The sequence below is a fragment of the Lycorma delicatula genome, chromosome 12, assembly GCF_047948215.1.
Source record: "Lycorma delicatula isolate Av1 chromosome 12, ASM4794821v1, whole genome shotgun sequence".
NCBI lineage: Eukaryota > Metazoa > Arthropoda > Insecta > Hemiptera > Fulgoridae > Lycorma > Lycorma delicatula.
This window is the reverse complement of record NC_134466.1, coordinates 50635671-50651582: the sequence shown is the minus strand read 5'-3', so window position 1 is coordinate 50651582 and position 15912 is coordinate 50635671. Positions and strand designations below refer to the sequence as shown.

Below are 15912 nucleotides of genomic sequence, written 5' to 3'. Positions count from 1 at the left end.
ACAAACCGTATCTAATATATAATAGAACAAAGTAAAAATATATATCCGACAAGTAGTACAAATCGAGTTTGGTAAGTAGTACAATCCATTACTTCAGTTTTAAATAGTGCAATTGCGGTAATCAACTAACGAGTACACCATCCACTGATATAGATCAAACAAACTGAAACATAATTAAATGGCATAAGAATTATTTCGATTTAAAAAACAGCTTTAATCGATTTTGAGATTTTTTTTCCTTGATTATGTAATAAGTTTATACATTTGAAAAACATGATTTATGAATTATAAAACATCAAAACGACTTATATCACCTGAATTTACATTAAAACTAGATTTGAATAAACTTATGTAACATTAAAACAGTTAAAGTATACGTAGATCAGAGGTCGCCGACCTTTCTTTCCAGTAAGAACCGAATTGATATACGTACCTTAATCGTTAACACAATACAGGAGCTGCTAAGAACAATGTCACATTCAAGGTTTTGTGTGTGCGCGCGCGCGCGCATGTATGTATGTATATATATGTGCATGTGTAATAGGTAATCAATTATCATCTGTTTGTCAGGGTATAAAATTTTATCTACCATCCAGAAAGAGCTAGAAACCTCCGTTGAAATACCCGAAAAAAAATTTATATGAAAACTGTTAAAATCTTAATTTTTATCCTGCCCTCTTAAACGTTTTACTAAAATACATCTCCATAATAAGAAATTACAAAAAAAAACCTGTAAAATCTAGAAACTAAATTATTAATATAAATTTATTTTTTTTACTTATTTACTGTTTTGATTATTTTTTTCTTTTTGTCTTTGTTTAGCGGTTTCGCAGAGCTCCGTGCTTCGTACGAACGTAATGTAGAAATTTATATTTAAAGCAAAGTATAAATAAAGAAAGTTTTTTTTGCCATTTCAGATGCTGATATAATCATATTATTGATTTTGATCAACGTTCTGGCAAAAATCTCTACGAAAGTCAAAAACGTAGAGGAAAAGGAAAAATAATAAAAGAGTAAATAAGCGAGAAAAGCTAATTTTTATTAATTAATAATGTATTAACCACCTGGTTGGGCTAGTGGTGAACGCGTCATCGCAAATCGGCTGAATTCGAAGTCGAGAGTTCTAAGGTTCAAATCCTTCTTCTTTTTCCTGTTTAGCCTCCGGTAACTACCGTTTAGATAATACTTCAGAGGATGAATGAGGATGATATGTATGAGTGCAAATGAAGTGTAGTCTTGTACATTCTCAGTTCGACGTCCTGAGATGTGTGGTTAATTGAAACCCAACCACCAAATATCACCGGTATCCACGATCTAGCATTCAAATCCATGTAAAAATAACTGGCTTTACTAGGACTTGAACGCTGGAACTCTCGGCTTCCAAATCAGCTGATTTGGGAGGACGCGTTCACCACTAGACCAACCCGATGGGTTAAGGTTCAAATCCTAGTAAAGGTTTTTATCACGGAATTGAATACTAGATCGCGGATACCGGTGTTCTTTGGTGGTTGGGTTTCAATTAACCACACATCTTAGGAATGGTCGAACTGAGTCTGTACAAAACTATACTTCACTTATACCTATCATCCTCATTCATCCACTGAAGTAGGTAATTCCCGGAAGCTAAACAGGGAAAAAAATTAATAACGAGTGAGCGTAAAGTCTTTCATGAATTTTTCAATGGCAACTTTCTGTTCAAATTTCACCAGTGAAAAAATTAACTGAACTTGGAATATTCATCCTTTAATATAAAAAAAAATAATTAAGAAATGTAAGTAAAAACAGGACATACGAGGTGCGACAATAAAGTAATGACACTGATTTTTCTTTGCAAGATGTGGCAACCCTGCAGCTTGCGTAGGCACACCATCTTTGACCTTGGTCTATAAGCTACTTCTAGTCCAAGCGGCACATTGATGCAACTGCTCAGTCGTGAGTTGTGCTGTAATAAGTGAACACGTGTGTGTCTCTCGTCACAGAAATGAAACCGCAAAATATTGCGCAACGGTATGCCTTTTTTTTGCGTTAAATTGGGTGAAAACGCGATGACAACTTACGGTAAGCTTCAGAAGGCTTTTGGAAAGGAGGTTATGTCAAGAGCTCAGGTTTTTCGGTGGCATAAAATTTTTAGTGAAGGCAGAACGAATGTTGAAGATGAAGACCGCAGTGGACGACCATCAACCTCACGGACAGATGTCAACTTGACCAGGGTGCGTGAAATCGTACGATCTGATCGAAGATTATCCGTGAAAATGATTGCAAAAGAATTCAACATCATCGAGAAACGGTTCGTCTAATATTAACTAATATTAAGATCTTTGTATGAGAAAGATTTGTGCAAAAATGGTCCCCAAAAATCTCACACAACAGCGAGAAACACGGAAAAATGTGGCAGCCGATCTGTTAGAGCAAACGGAAATCAATCCAGATTTGTTGAGCCGTGTTATAACTGGTGATGAAGGTTGGTTTTTTCAATACGATCCAGAGACAAAACGCCAAAGTTCGCAATGGTGCTCAAAGGGATCACCCAGACTAAAAAATGCTCGCACGTCAAAGTTAAAAGTGAAATGCATGCTTGTGTGCTTCTTCGATTCCAAGGGAATTGTTCATAAAGAGTCGGTGCCTCCTAGACAAACAGTTAACCGATATTTCTACAAAGAAATTTTAGAAAGACTTCGTAAACGAGTTCTTCGTGTCCGTGCCAACATTGCTGATAATTGGATTCTGCATCACGATAATGCGTCATCCCATTCTGCTCTGTCAGTACAGCAATTTTTAACCTCAAAACAAATTTCAGTACTACCACAGCCACCTTATTCACCAGATATCGCTCCATGCGACGTTTTTCTATTTCCAAGAGTGAAAATGGCGGTCAAGGGACACCATTTTGAAACAACACAAGATGTCTAAAAAGCAATATTTTGCGGTTTCATTTCTGTGTCGAGAGACACAAACACGTGTTCCCTTATTACAGCACAACTCACGACTGCTGAACAGTTGCATCAATGTGCCGCTTGGACTAGAAGTAGCTTATAGACCAAGGTCAAAGATGGTGTGCCTACGCAAGCTGCAGGGTTGCCACATCTTGCAAAGAAAAATCAGTCTCATTACTTTATTGTCGCACCTCGTATTAATGGCTGCTCGTTGCAAGTAATTGCACTGTGCTAGGCGATGGAGTTCTATATTATTTTTTTGTTATTATTGAATTATTTATGGTAAAAGTTTTTTTTTTTTTACAATCGAAGGTTAATAATTAATAAATCAATAAATTTTAATTAAAAACAAAAGTTAAACAAGGAGATGACGTCCGATTTGAACCGATATGCCTTCCTCTTGTAAGAACCAAATATTTCGTTAATTCAAATTCTATTTGGTTATAACTCTGAACCAATGAAAATAAGTACAACTTATGATATATCGTTGAAAAGCTCTCAATGAGAGCTTATTACTGCAGTTAAGAAACAGTTCAAAATCCAAATTGGGCTTTTTTGGTCAAGTCGATTTCAATCAAAAGGGGAGCTGCACAACTAGATGTTACAACAGTCCTAAAAACCAAAATTTCAACATCCAACAGCTAGTCGTTTGAGTTATGCGAGATACAAACGTAAGTACAAACCTCACGCCGAAACTAGTCAAAATGGATTCAGTGATGGTCAAAATAGATATTTCCATTCAAATCTGAAAACCGAAATTTATCTCCATTACAATACTTCCTTTACTTCGTACAAGGAAGTAAAAAACATATATACATTGTAAGTAACAAATTTGCTTTAATGAAGTTTTCTCTAAAGTACCTGTGAAGAAAATCAAAATTGACTTTTTCGTGATATCTCCCATCCACCTTTTAATGATTTGAGAAAAAAATTAATATGATCAATAACCTATATTTAGAAATATTTAAGCCAAATTTGATGAAAATTGGTTACGTCAAATCTGAGATGTAAGACCAAAAGCAGTGCGACAAATGTACGCACATGTAAAATATAAAAGATGTTGAAAAAAGCTCCACCAATATCAATACAACACTGTACACGTTTCAATTTGTTTTCAAACTCTTTAGACAGCTCATGTACTTCATTATCTCATACGTATGCCATTATTGAGGTTTTTTGTTCGTCAATCGTACTTGGTCTGTTTGTTTGGTGCCCCCCTCCCCCCCCCCGGAAGAAAGTAATCTTTGGGGAGTCAGATCGGGCGTACCACAAACCACTCGAAATGATTCGTTCAACAAAAAACAATTCGTAAAAAAGTCATTGACCTATTAGCTGTGTGCGCTATCTTGTTGGAATAATCGGAACTGATTTCCACTTCTGTTAACTGACTAATAACGTCTGTTAAAACGATCTAGTATTCAAATCCATGTAAAAATAACTGGCTTTACTAGGATTTGAACCCTGGAACTCTCGACTTCCAAATCAGCTGATTTGGGAAGACGCGTTCACCACCGGACCAACCCGGTGGGTGGCATAGAAACTGCTGGTGTAGACGAACATATCCCTTTTGGTTCCCTTTTCCATTACCTTAGAATGCACTTAATCTCGGGAACAGGGTCAAGGCAAAGAACTGAAAATCGGATATGTTATAAAACGCATAATCTATTATTTTTACATGGAAAAACGGGTATTAGGTCGTCATTCAAGAGGAAAAATTCACGAATAATACATTCGTGTTAGTCGTGAATTTTTCCTCTTGAATGATAACACGAATGTCTCTGAAAATGTGAACGCAATCGGTCGTTTGATTCATCCGTGATGCTGTTGCAAACGGACAGAACCGCCACAAACCTTCTCATTTATATATTACATTATCTTATGAACTCGACTACATTTCTATTAATCGGTGTAATTCAATTAACGATATCGATTTAATTTATCGAAATATTTGAATCTATGAAAATTACGTTTTTATTTACTCTGTTCATCACAAGAACGTATACTACAAGCCCAAAATTTAGTTTCTGCCCACTGTTAATACCGCCTGTTAGTACGAAATAAATAAATCCTATTTCGTATTTTTTAACCAGAATATCGTCAGATCTTTTATAAAAATGATACAGGTACTGTAGTTCTATGTCCTTTATATATATATTTTTTTTATCTTATGTTACATTGCTTTGTAGAGTTACAAATAAATAAATAAGCAGTAAATAAATAAATAACAATGTAGACTAAGGAATAGATAAAAATTTAAAAAAATATATTTTTAAAGATAGGCTTGATCGACTATGAAAATAAAAATAAATGATATAAATAGATAGAAAGAACAAAAGGTCATCCATCTATTAAACTAACACTACCGCACGTGCTCTCTCACACGTAGTTCTCTGAATATCCCGATCATCTTGACAAGCACACGCGCACTAACAGAAATTGATTCTATTTTACAGAAACAGGAAGAGCTTATTCAAACCGAAATAACTTTAAGACTACCCAGAAAGCATTTTAAAAATACTTCACTACGAAAATATAATCTTACAAACCTTCGTAAATAAATTTTGATACGAGATTAAATCCTAAGTTTCTCAATAGTATCGAATTTGCATTATCAACACACGGATAATTTGGTTTTTTGCCATCAGAACGGTGTCGGTATACACTTTTTTTATGATGTTAATTACGAAATAAGGGGGAATAACGTAGTTAGGTTTAAGGTATGTATCACATGACCAAGTTAACCTACCGATGCGCGCCAAATGGATCGGCATATAATAGAAGTCTACATAGTATTACAGTCATTTCAAATCGACTATAGACCTCATGGGTGTGAATAAACTGTCCGATTGTAAATAATTCTAATGTCCGCTTGTATCAATAAACTTTAATCAAATCGGCAACACGTTTCATCTCTAAGTAATACTATTTTCGGTACTTACGTACAAATCTTTGTATAAAAAAGAATAATAAGTGAAAATATGTTCGAAAACATACATAAAACTACGGTCTAATTAAAAAAAAAAATTACTTTGATAACAATTTACCATGTTTAAAAATACCAAGAAAGTCTTAGAAATCTTGAAAATAAAACTATGCGAAGCGAACATCTCGTTCCTGTGATCCCAATGTAGATTCATACACATTTCATAACATTTGCAGCTACTTCTCGTAATGTTTGATCGGTAATGTGTAAAATATCATTTTCAATACATTTAATTCATCAAGTGTCTGAGGATTGTTTTTAAAAAGGCAACTTTTTAAATATCCCCAAAGGAAAATCCAGTGTAAGATCTCGGGATCTTGGAAACCAAAACCCTTTTGATATCAAACGATAGCCAAGAAATTCTCGTAACATATCCAGCGTTTCATCAGCAGTATCACACGTTACGTTATCCTGCTGGTTCGATTAAGTTTCGATTAATCACACCGTCTACAGATTTGTCAAAAAAAAAAGTCCCTACGATGTCGGGAGATCACACACTAAACACCAATTTTACGTGCGTGTAATGATCGTTCACGAAACGCGTGAGGATTTTCAGCGCTCCATATTCGACAGTTCTGGCTGTTAATGAAATCATCCGAGTGTAACCATGCCTCGTCGCTGAAATAAATACGATCCGTATTTATTGGGATTTATCCGGATTGAAAATTTCAATCCGTAGTCATTAACAAGAAGATAAAACCGACGATATTACTGTAAACTTTTTCCGTTTAACTTCTTTCAGTCTTGAACGACACCGATGCGATTGTAATTTTTTTAGTAGCCCTGAAAAACCAACCGGTTGGTCTAGTGGTGAACGCGTCTTCCTAAATCAGCCGATTTGGAAGTCGAGAGTTCCAGCGTTCAAGTCCTAGTAAAGTCAGTTATTTTAATATGGAATTGAATACTAGATCGTGGATACCGGTGTTCTTTGGTGGTTGGGTTTCAATTAACCACACATCTCAGGAATGGTCGAACTGAGACTGTACAAGACTACACTTCACTTACACTCATACATATCATCGCTGAAGTATTATCTGAAAGGTTACCGGAGGTTAAACAGGAAAAAGAAACAAAAATAGCCCTGAAAGCTGTACTTAGTGAAAGCCCAGCCTGTGAAGATAACTTTCTGAGCGATTTTCTGGGTGAGAGTCAAACGTTATTTCACATCCTCCAGAACATCACCTGTAATCAAACGCGACATTGTCAACTTATTAGGAACTGGAGAATTGGGAAATTTTATCATAAACAATCCTTTTACTCATTCGTTAAGATTTATACGCGCAATAATTCTCAATAATAAACACACGTTCGTCCTTGGGAAACGACATAATTAACGACATAGAAACGAATTTATACCGGTATAGCACTAGTGCATAAGAAGGACATTTATAACATTTGTTATAAACTGCTAATCTTGAGTACAGTGTTGCCAGCTGAAATGTAGGGAGAAATAAAATTTACCAATCCGTGACTTCTACCATCTTAATCTTAGGGTTGCATCCTATTTCAAACACCCGCTATGAGGTACACAAATAGTATTTTGAAGAACATGTAAAATATTATATGCAATAATAAAATCGAAAGTATCAAAACTTAATGCAACTGCCCAAACTAGGAAGATCCTACTTATTTTTAGAGTTAAATTTAGTTTTATAAAAGCAAAACATATGTTCCAATTTTTATAAATTTTACATAAAGGTTTCGTGATATTACATTGAAGGAGATACGTTTAACAGTTTTTCATAAATTTTCCATTTTAAAATACCATTTATAAACAGGTGCAGGTAAAGGAAAACAAATTTCTCTTACCAAACCACAAACCTTTCCGATGTCGCATAAAAAATCGTAGTTTTCTTTTCTTACAGACGTTACGCGTCACCTATAGTCAGTCTCTCGGCGGCAACGCCTTAGTATCTTTTATCCCAGCTAAAAAAAAAATTCGAATTTTTCTCTTGAAAGTGTTCAGTTCTACCACTGTATAGCAATATGCCTTTCTTATTATTAAATAGTTTCCTAACATTTTCCATTAACTAATATTTTACAGTTATCTAAAAAAAAGGTTCTTTCTGATTAGAGGGAGGCCATTCTAACACAGCGCGCTGCGAATATTAGGTTAAGGTTCGTTTGTATCTATGTTAAAGGCTAATACCCATTCCAACCTCGTAGAGGGAAGACACACATCTTGTGACGTTACCGGTTGCCACACCACCCCCTCCGTTCCAAACCCTGACGGGCTTTACCGGAGGTCGTCTTTAGACCCTCTAACTGATTACACCTCACAGTCATCAACCAGGCCTCGGTCAGGATGCCACCGATGTAAATGCCTCGGTAGACATTTGCATCAGTAAAATATAAATCAAATTTCGCCTTCACGTAGGCCTCAAACGGAAATCTTCACATCCAACCTAGGATTCCCTCAAACTAACCGCGGATGCGCGAACCCAGCGCCTAGTAAAGATTTGATAACACCGTTCGTGACTGTGAATGCCTCAGATAACGAACAAGTTTGAAGTTAAATCCGGGTCGGTAAGGTGGCGGAACAAAAAATAAAGAGGCACAGCTCGCCGCTATTTAGATTCGTATGTGGCTGAACACGTGTGGCGATCGGCGGCTTGAGACAACGTATTCAACGAGCTCCTCGGCGACATCGTCAAGTTTTGGGACTGGGACTCTGTTCAAGCACAAAAGTAGTTTGTAAAATTTCGTATGATATAAATAAAAATAATTTATATGCTTGAATTAAATAATTTAAAATGAAGAATCTTATAATTACGAATAATCTGAAGTAAGATTATCATAATAGAACAGATACGAATGAAACCATTCAAATGACAGACGAGAAAAAAAATTACCACTAAATAAGACCCTATGTACAATTATCACAAGATAAAATATACGCCGTAAAAAAAGTTTTTTTTTCATAAGTTAACTTACCATTAAGTTCACCATTGCTAGATAAGCGAAAATCTAAATTACGTAACACGTGAAATATGTATGGGTTAAATGAATTTAATAAAAATGATTATTCCAATTATCACAACAAAAAAAAAAAAATCACGTGCAACAATTCTGTGTAAATGTATACGGACGGTGAATTAAAATTAAAATTAATTATCTCAACTAATTATTGATTAAAAAATTAGAATGAGTATGTTGTGATGGGTGTGTGCAAATCATAAATAACTCCCATTCACCCTGACCTCTCTTAAAGATACAGTTTAAAAAATTGTATCAAAATATTTATAAGAATTAATAAATAAAAACAACATAAATGAAGTCTAGTCGACACACAGCTAAAGTATATACTTTACTTTTATAACACAACTTATAAAAACAATTTAAAAAAAAGCTTTCTTTTCTTTTTCCCGTTTAGCCTCCGGTCCGTTTAGATAATACTTCAGAGGATATGTATGAATGTAAATGAAGTGTAGTCTTGTATAGTCTCAGTTCGACCATTCCTGAGATGTGTGGTTAATTAAAAACCCAATCACCAAAGAACACCGGTATCCACGATCTATTATTCAAATCCGTGTAAAAATAACTGACTTTACTAGGACTTGAACGCTGGAACTCTCGACTTCCAAATCAGCTGATTTGGGAAGACGCGTTCATCACTAGACCAACCTCCCGGTGGGTCACTCATACTTCTACCTAGATTGTATAAACTCAGAGTCGTCGGCAAAGAAATATCACAGCTAGTATAAAATAGCAACTATTAAAAACCTTAAAAGTATACCTAAATTTATATATATATATAAAAGTTGCAGCAGTTTAAAAAAATCGTACTTCAGAAATTACTTAAGATAATCAAACGAGTCCTTTTTTTTAAATTCACTAACTCAAAAAAAATCGTTACCTTAGAATGTTCAATATGAGCCTCCGATAATCGATCTGCAAACATCCAGCCGATAATCGATTTCTGCCCAGGTCCCCTGGATCATTGCAAGCGTAACTGCGGAAATAGCAGCAGTGCTCTATTGTCTTAAATGTTGTAAATCCTTGATTTTTTCACAGTAAACAAACTTTTTAACATATCTCCGTAGAAAAACCTCCATGGACGTCAAATCTGGGCTTCTCGGAAGCCAAAGCACAGGAACGGCCCTCTACCAACCTAAATATTACGGAATCTTTCTCTGAGAGCGCGTCGAACGCCTAGGATGAAGTGTGGGTGCGCCAATTGAACAATATTGCTGTATTGCTTCAACAAGATAGTGCGCCAGTACACTTTAGCCTACGCGTTCGACGAGCTCTCAATGAAAGAATCCCCAATCGTTGGATCAAGAAGGCCGGTCCTGTGCTTTAGTCTCCGAGGAAACCACATTTGACACCCTTAAACTTTCTTCTATGGGAATACGTTAAAAACACTGTCTTCAGCGAAAAAATCAGGGATGTATAACATTTAAGACAACGGATCACCACTTCTATTGCCACAGTTACACCTGCGAAGATCTAGCGGACATGGGCAGAAGTCGATTATTATCGGCTCGATGTTTGCAGAGAGACAACGAAACTCAATATCGAAACATTCAAGGTATATAAAAAAAACTTCTTGATTTGGTGAATTAAAAAAAAAATACTTGTTTGATTATCTCTAATAATTTGTCAAGTACGATTTTTTTTTAACTGCTGTAACCTTTTTATAAATATATATTATCTTTGTTTACTTTTGTGTACGAGTGTGTATATATATATATATATATATATATATATATATATATATATATATATATATATATAAAGTAAGTAAATAACACATTAATAAAGTGGTAATAGTGTACAGGGTTACCACGCGTCAATTTTTTTGCAGTAAACAACAAACAAGAATAAAATTAAAAACAACAGTAGCCTACATAATTATTAAAGATAAAACGGTCAGGCGCCATACAAATTATGCATAAATTTTATAATAAATTATTTATTTTTAATTTATTATTAATACATAACTGAAATTTAAATATATGTACTAGTCAACTGTTAAGAATTCTATAACTGGACAACTAAACTTATCAGTATTCAAGGTTTCCTTACATATTATATTAATAAGCAATAAATTGGTTATGTTGGTTTAACTCTAGCTAAAAAGATGCACTCTATCGGAGAAATAACCAAATACTACTCGCTCATAAAACACACCTGCTGTCTTTGTTTCATATTGTTTCCTTCTTTTTTACTACATAATAATATAATGACGGTGAAAAGAACTGCGCAGTTTACTGCATATAAAAAAAACAACCTAAATCCCGAACAAATAACATATTATTATTTTTTTTTTTTTTAATTACGTTTGAGTAGTTAAATTTTGAATTAAATAAGTTTCAATAAATCTAACTGCTTTAATCTCTGAACTGAAATTTACAAATATACATTTACAAAAAAACTAATTTTTCATGTGTTTCTTTGAGCCCAGTTCACTTAAAACTCAAAAACCACTATAACGTTTGAATTTATGAGATGAGAAGTATAAAACTTGGAACCTAAATAGTACCGTAACTTTTGTTCTAGCAATATTTTTCGGTTGTTAATTCATATTCAGTAAAAGATAAGAATCTACGATTCCCGCAAATGACGTTCAGAAAAAAAATAAATTTTACTTAGGAGTAATTTATTCATTTATTTTTAAAAATTCGATGAATTAGTCTACAGATATCGGAGATAAATAATAAGAACATCTTATAATTTCAAAATTATTACATACATATAATGAGACGACCACTTTTCTACATGAATTCAAGGTTATACAGAATCTCTCGATTTATTTAGATGATATATAATATAATGAATTCCGGATAATCGGGCCACTTCGAGACCAGGATCATATAGCGCTATTAATAAAAAAAAAAAAATGAGGTGACATACACAAATATCCCGGTATAGGATATAAAAAACGTCTTGTTATTCGTAATTTTATTTTTAATACAGTATAAAAATGACAAATAAAATTATTAAATTTTTTTATAATCTTACATCAAAAAAAAAACACAAAAAAACGAGGTACAAATCAAAATAATGACTGCTTTTTATGGTCAGTAAAACACAAAAATATGTATTTCGATGTCCCTTATTCATTAAAAAAAAAAACCTTTTAGCGTTATTAAAAGCCTTTTATACAACAAAATTGTGCAAGAACATATGACTTTTTACAGCATTTTATCCTACGATATCGTAAATTTTAAAACACTTTTTTTTTACAAATAGAAGTCTTTTACGATTTTACAACTACATATATTATTTACATCCATCCAAAAATATATATGTAAATTTTTTGGTTAAAATAACGATGGGTCATCGTATCAAATCAACCGATCTAAAATTAAATAACCGTTTTTGATTTTTGTATATTCACGCTCTCATATTTAAAGTTCAAAACCGATCTTTTTTATTTAAAAAAAATGTTTGTATGCACTAGGTTAAATTTTACAATTCCCGTACGCTAACTGTTGCATTTTTGGCATTTGCGGTTTTTCTAATATATCAAAAACTGACTTTTTTTTTATATCCCTACATCCCCGGGCCGGACATTCAATTAAGTATACTCGGCCCGGGGGCATGTCCTTTAACTCAAAGGAGGCTTCCCCACCCACCGGCTAAAAACCCGGCACGGCAGGTCGCCTCCCCCCCCCCCCCCGTTTGGATCTTCTGTTGCCTGCCTCAAATCCCCTGGGTAACCAGACCCGACTATGTTGTTCCCAGCCCGCCCGTCAGAGACCGGGTCTGGGTCATTACCATTGCCTGCCGCCTGTAACCACGGGAAAGGGAAGAACCAGGCCCGCTATGCCGTTCCCAGCATCCCCCCCCTCCGCAGACGGGTCTCGGTCTTAACGTTTTCCCCACCTACTGGCCCCTGGAGTCCCCACCAGATCATTGTAGGCCGCACACCTAAGCATGCGACCACTCACGGATGGGGATATCCACCCTTCCCTACTCTGACATCATCTAGAACCCTCCCTCTTCTCATCCCCTCTGACAACTTGGCGGTGAGGACTTCGGTCGCGAAGGTCTCAAACTTCCTCCAGTTGGCCTCGACTGACTTAAGAGATTTCAAACATATCATTGTATTCTACATATATATGCCCTAAAATCACCTCTGAATGAAAACATTTAGAAAGATTTCAATTTTTTCACATTTCAATGTGAAGGTAAGGGTTCTAATATTTATACCATTTTTTAACATAAATCTAGAGAGCCTATTTATGATTCTGAAGTCTGATGAGCTCTTCATTTACTGTTTAAAGATCAAAAGTGCAAGATTTTTCAAAATATACAATTTTTGACGCCTTATATCTCTATAAAGGTGATAACAATGGAGGAATTGTTTGGTTTGAAGCCCCATAGGAGAGGAACAAGCAGTAAAAATTACAACACTAATATTCAACTGTTAAGTAAGGTACTAAAATTACAATATGCTCCAAAAAAATTATAAAACCGGAAAATATCATTTCTTCTTCTAAGAACCAGGTCTTGTACTACAAACAATTAAAATTCCAAGAATTATATTTTTGTTTAGCCGTAAAGTTAATTTGATAAAAGTTCTCGTAACGTTAAAAAATAATTTAGGCTCAATTTAACTATATTTTTTCTGGCATTTCTCCCGCCACCATCCCATTCGGTTGCCCTAAAGCATAAAACCGAATGTCCGTGCCACAAACGGCTACTGTGCCTCGATACGCAACCGATAACCTAATTAGCTCCTAGAGCTAACCTAACTGCGTGAGCGGAATAAGCGTGGTGCCCTACACCACTAGCTTGGGTGTCCCACCGCTCACTTGTCATATATTACTAAAATCAATTTAACTGATAATAAAATTTTTGAAATACAGGAACATGGCGATGAAAACGTTAACTTCAAATAATCTCGACACAAATTTAATACAGGAAGTAACGCAGCCTTATCGGAAAATGAGTAAGTTACAATATTTGTTGAAAGCGGCCTCCATTATGCGATTTACATAACTGAATACGACGTTTTTTTTCCCCCCCCCCTACTCTCCCCGACCGGATATCCAATTAAGTATACTCAGTCGGGGAGAGTGTCCTTTTACTCTCAAAGGAGGCGTCTCCCACCCGCCGGCTATACGTCCGGCACGGCAGGTTTGCCTCCCCGGTCTCGGATCTTTTGTTTTACATTGCCTGCCTCTAATCCCCCGCTTTAGAGCCAAGGTCCGGCTATGCCGTCCCCCAACGCCTCAGCAGGGAACCGGGACTCGGTCTTTACGCCTTTGGCCTCTAATCGACAGCGCCGACCCCACAAAGAGCCTAGGCTCCCGCAGGGACGACCCCGCCGACCGGGACTTGGTCTTTTATTTTAACCCAAACTCAAACTCCCCTGGAGTTCACCCCCTTCTCAGGTACCCGCACACCAAGGCGTACAGGCCCTCCATGGAGTGACTGTCCGCCCTACCCTACTGTTTATACTCCCATTCTTCTGTCTTCATCCTCTTTGGCCCGCAGGACCTCCCCGGCGAACCTGCGGAACCATTCCCAGTTCTCATTGTTGTACCCCAACCGGTTTATGAGATTTTCTGGTGTAAGACCATTAATTACTATTTGACCTCTGTTAACGGCCCATCTTGGACATATGAACAACGTATGTTCGGCATCGTCGTTCTCTGGACAATAGATGCACTGCGGGGTGGCTCTCTTCCCGATCCTATACAGATACTGACCGAAAGAGCCGTGCCCCGTCAGTAATTGTGTCATGTAAAAATTGACATCTCCGAGTCTATTGTTATTCCAGGTTTTAATATTAGGGATTAGGATATTTAATATTTAATATTAAATATTAGGATATTTAATATTTAATATTAGGATCGCTCTTCAATTCGGGAACAGCGTAAGGATGTTTTGTAAGCAGCATCCTTAAAATATCTCCCAAAAGAAAAGGTCAGGAGGGGATAAATCAGGAGACCGAAGGGGCCGCAACCCCTTCGAAATCACTTTGTCCATGAAAACACTGGATCCAAAAGGAAAGTCATAGTGTTGTTGATTATGTTAGCCTTAGCATCGTCCTGCTGAAACCAAGTGTACTCTATCCGGTCTGCATGTATAGCGTTAACAAATTGTTGCACCATCTATATGTAGCGCTCACTGTTCACTGTGCTGTGAAAGAATGTCACGAAGATTGGCTGGCCTACGTGAAATTGCACACCAAACATTCACTTTTTGTCCTTACAGAGGAGGCTCGTACAGCTGAAGTTGATTTTCCGTACATCAAATGCGTCGATGGAGTACATTCACGTATCCATCCAGGTGGAACAATGCCTCGTCAGCCCAAAACCAGTCATCGAGTTCTTCCCCGTCTAGCGTTACAGATGACTTGAACCTCTAACAAAAAGCTACACGTTTTCCAATATCTGCAGTTAACAACTCGTGAACAACACGAATCCTGTACGGATCCATCTTAAACTCTTGCGCAATGCCGTGTGAGCACTACTAATCAACGGAGAGACCATTATATGCTGTATTAAACAGCAAGGTTTTTTTTTATTTTTGGCACTCATGTTTTTTAATGTTTAATATTTATCTCTTGTTTTATCACTGTATTCATTCATTTCAGGCGTTTTCCAATTAATTATTTTCAAGCTAATTGTTATTCCACACAAGAATGTTTATTTAAAAAAAACAAAAAAAAAAAAAAAAACAATCTGGTATACACGTTTTAATAAGTTGAATAAAAAATTAAATATTTAATTTTCAGAGATGTAAGCCTAGAAATTAAAAAAAAAGATCAAGGTATAATTTTAAAAATATTTTTTAGAAATCGGTTTTAAAAATTAAATTCAAATAAAATTGTTGTAACCTACCAATTTGGCTTTACAAATAGTAATTTTACTACTTGGTAAATAAGTATTTAAGTATTTACTTAACACCGAATTGCATAAATCGAGTGAATGATTTGCTGAAATCGAATATAGAAGATTTTTCTAACATTATTGTACGTTCTAATCATCTTAATTACATCTGACCATTTATAATGATTAATGGTGGAACCTAATTGTT

The 15912-nt window shown here is 35.6% G+C and overlaps 1 protein-coding gene across 1 annotated transcript in view; it reads right to left on the bottom strand.

The window, feature by feature from the left end:
* The window catches only part of Lk6 (MAPK interacting serine/threonine Lk6 kinase), a 192666-nt gene that overhangs the window by 152253 nt on the left and 24501 nt on the right, over positions 1-15912 (bottom strand). The window lies entirely within an intron of this gene.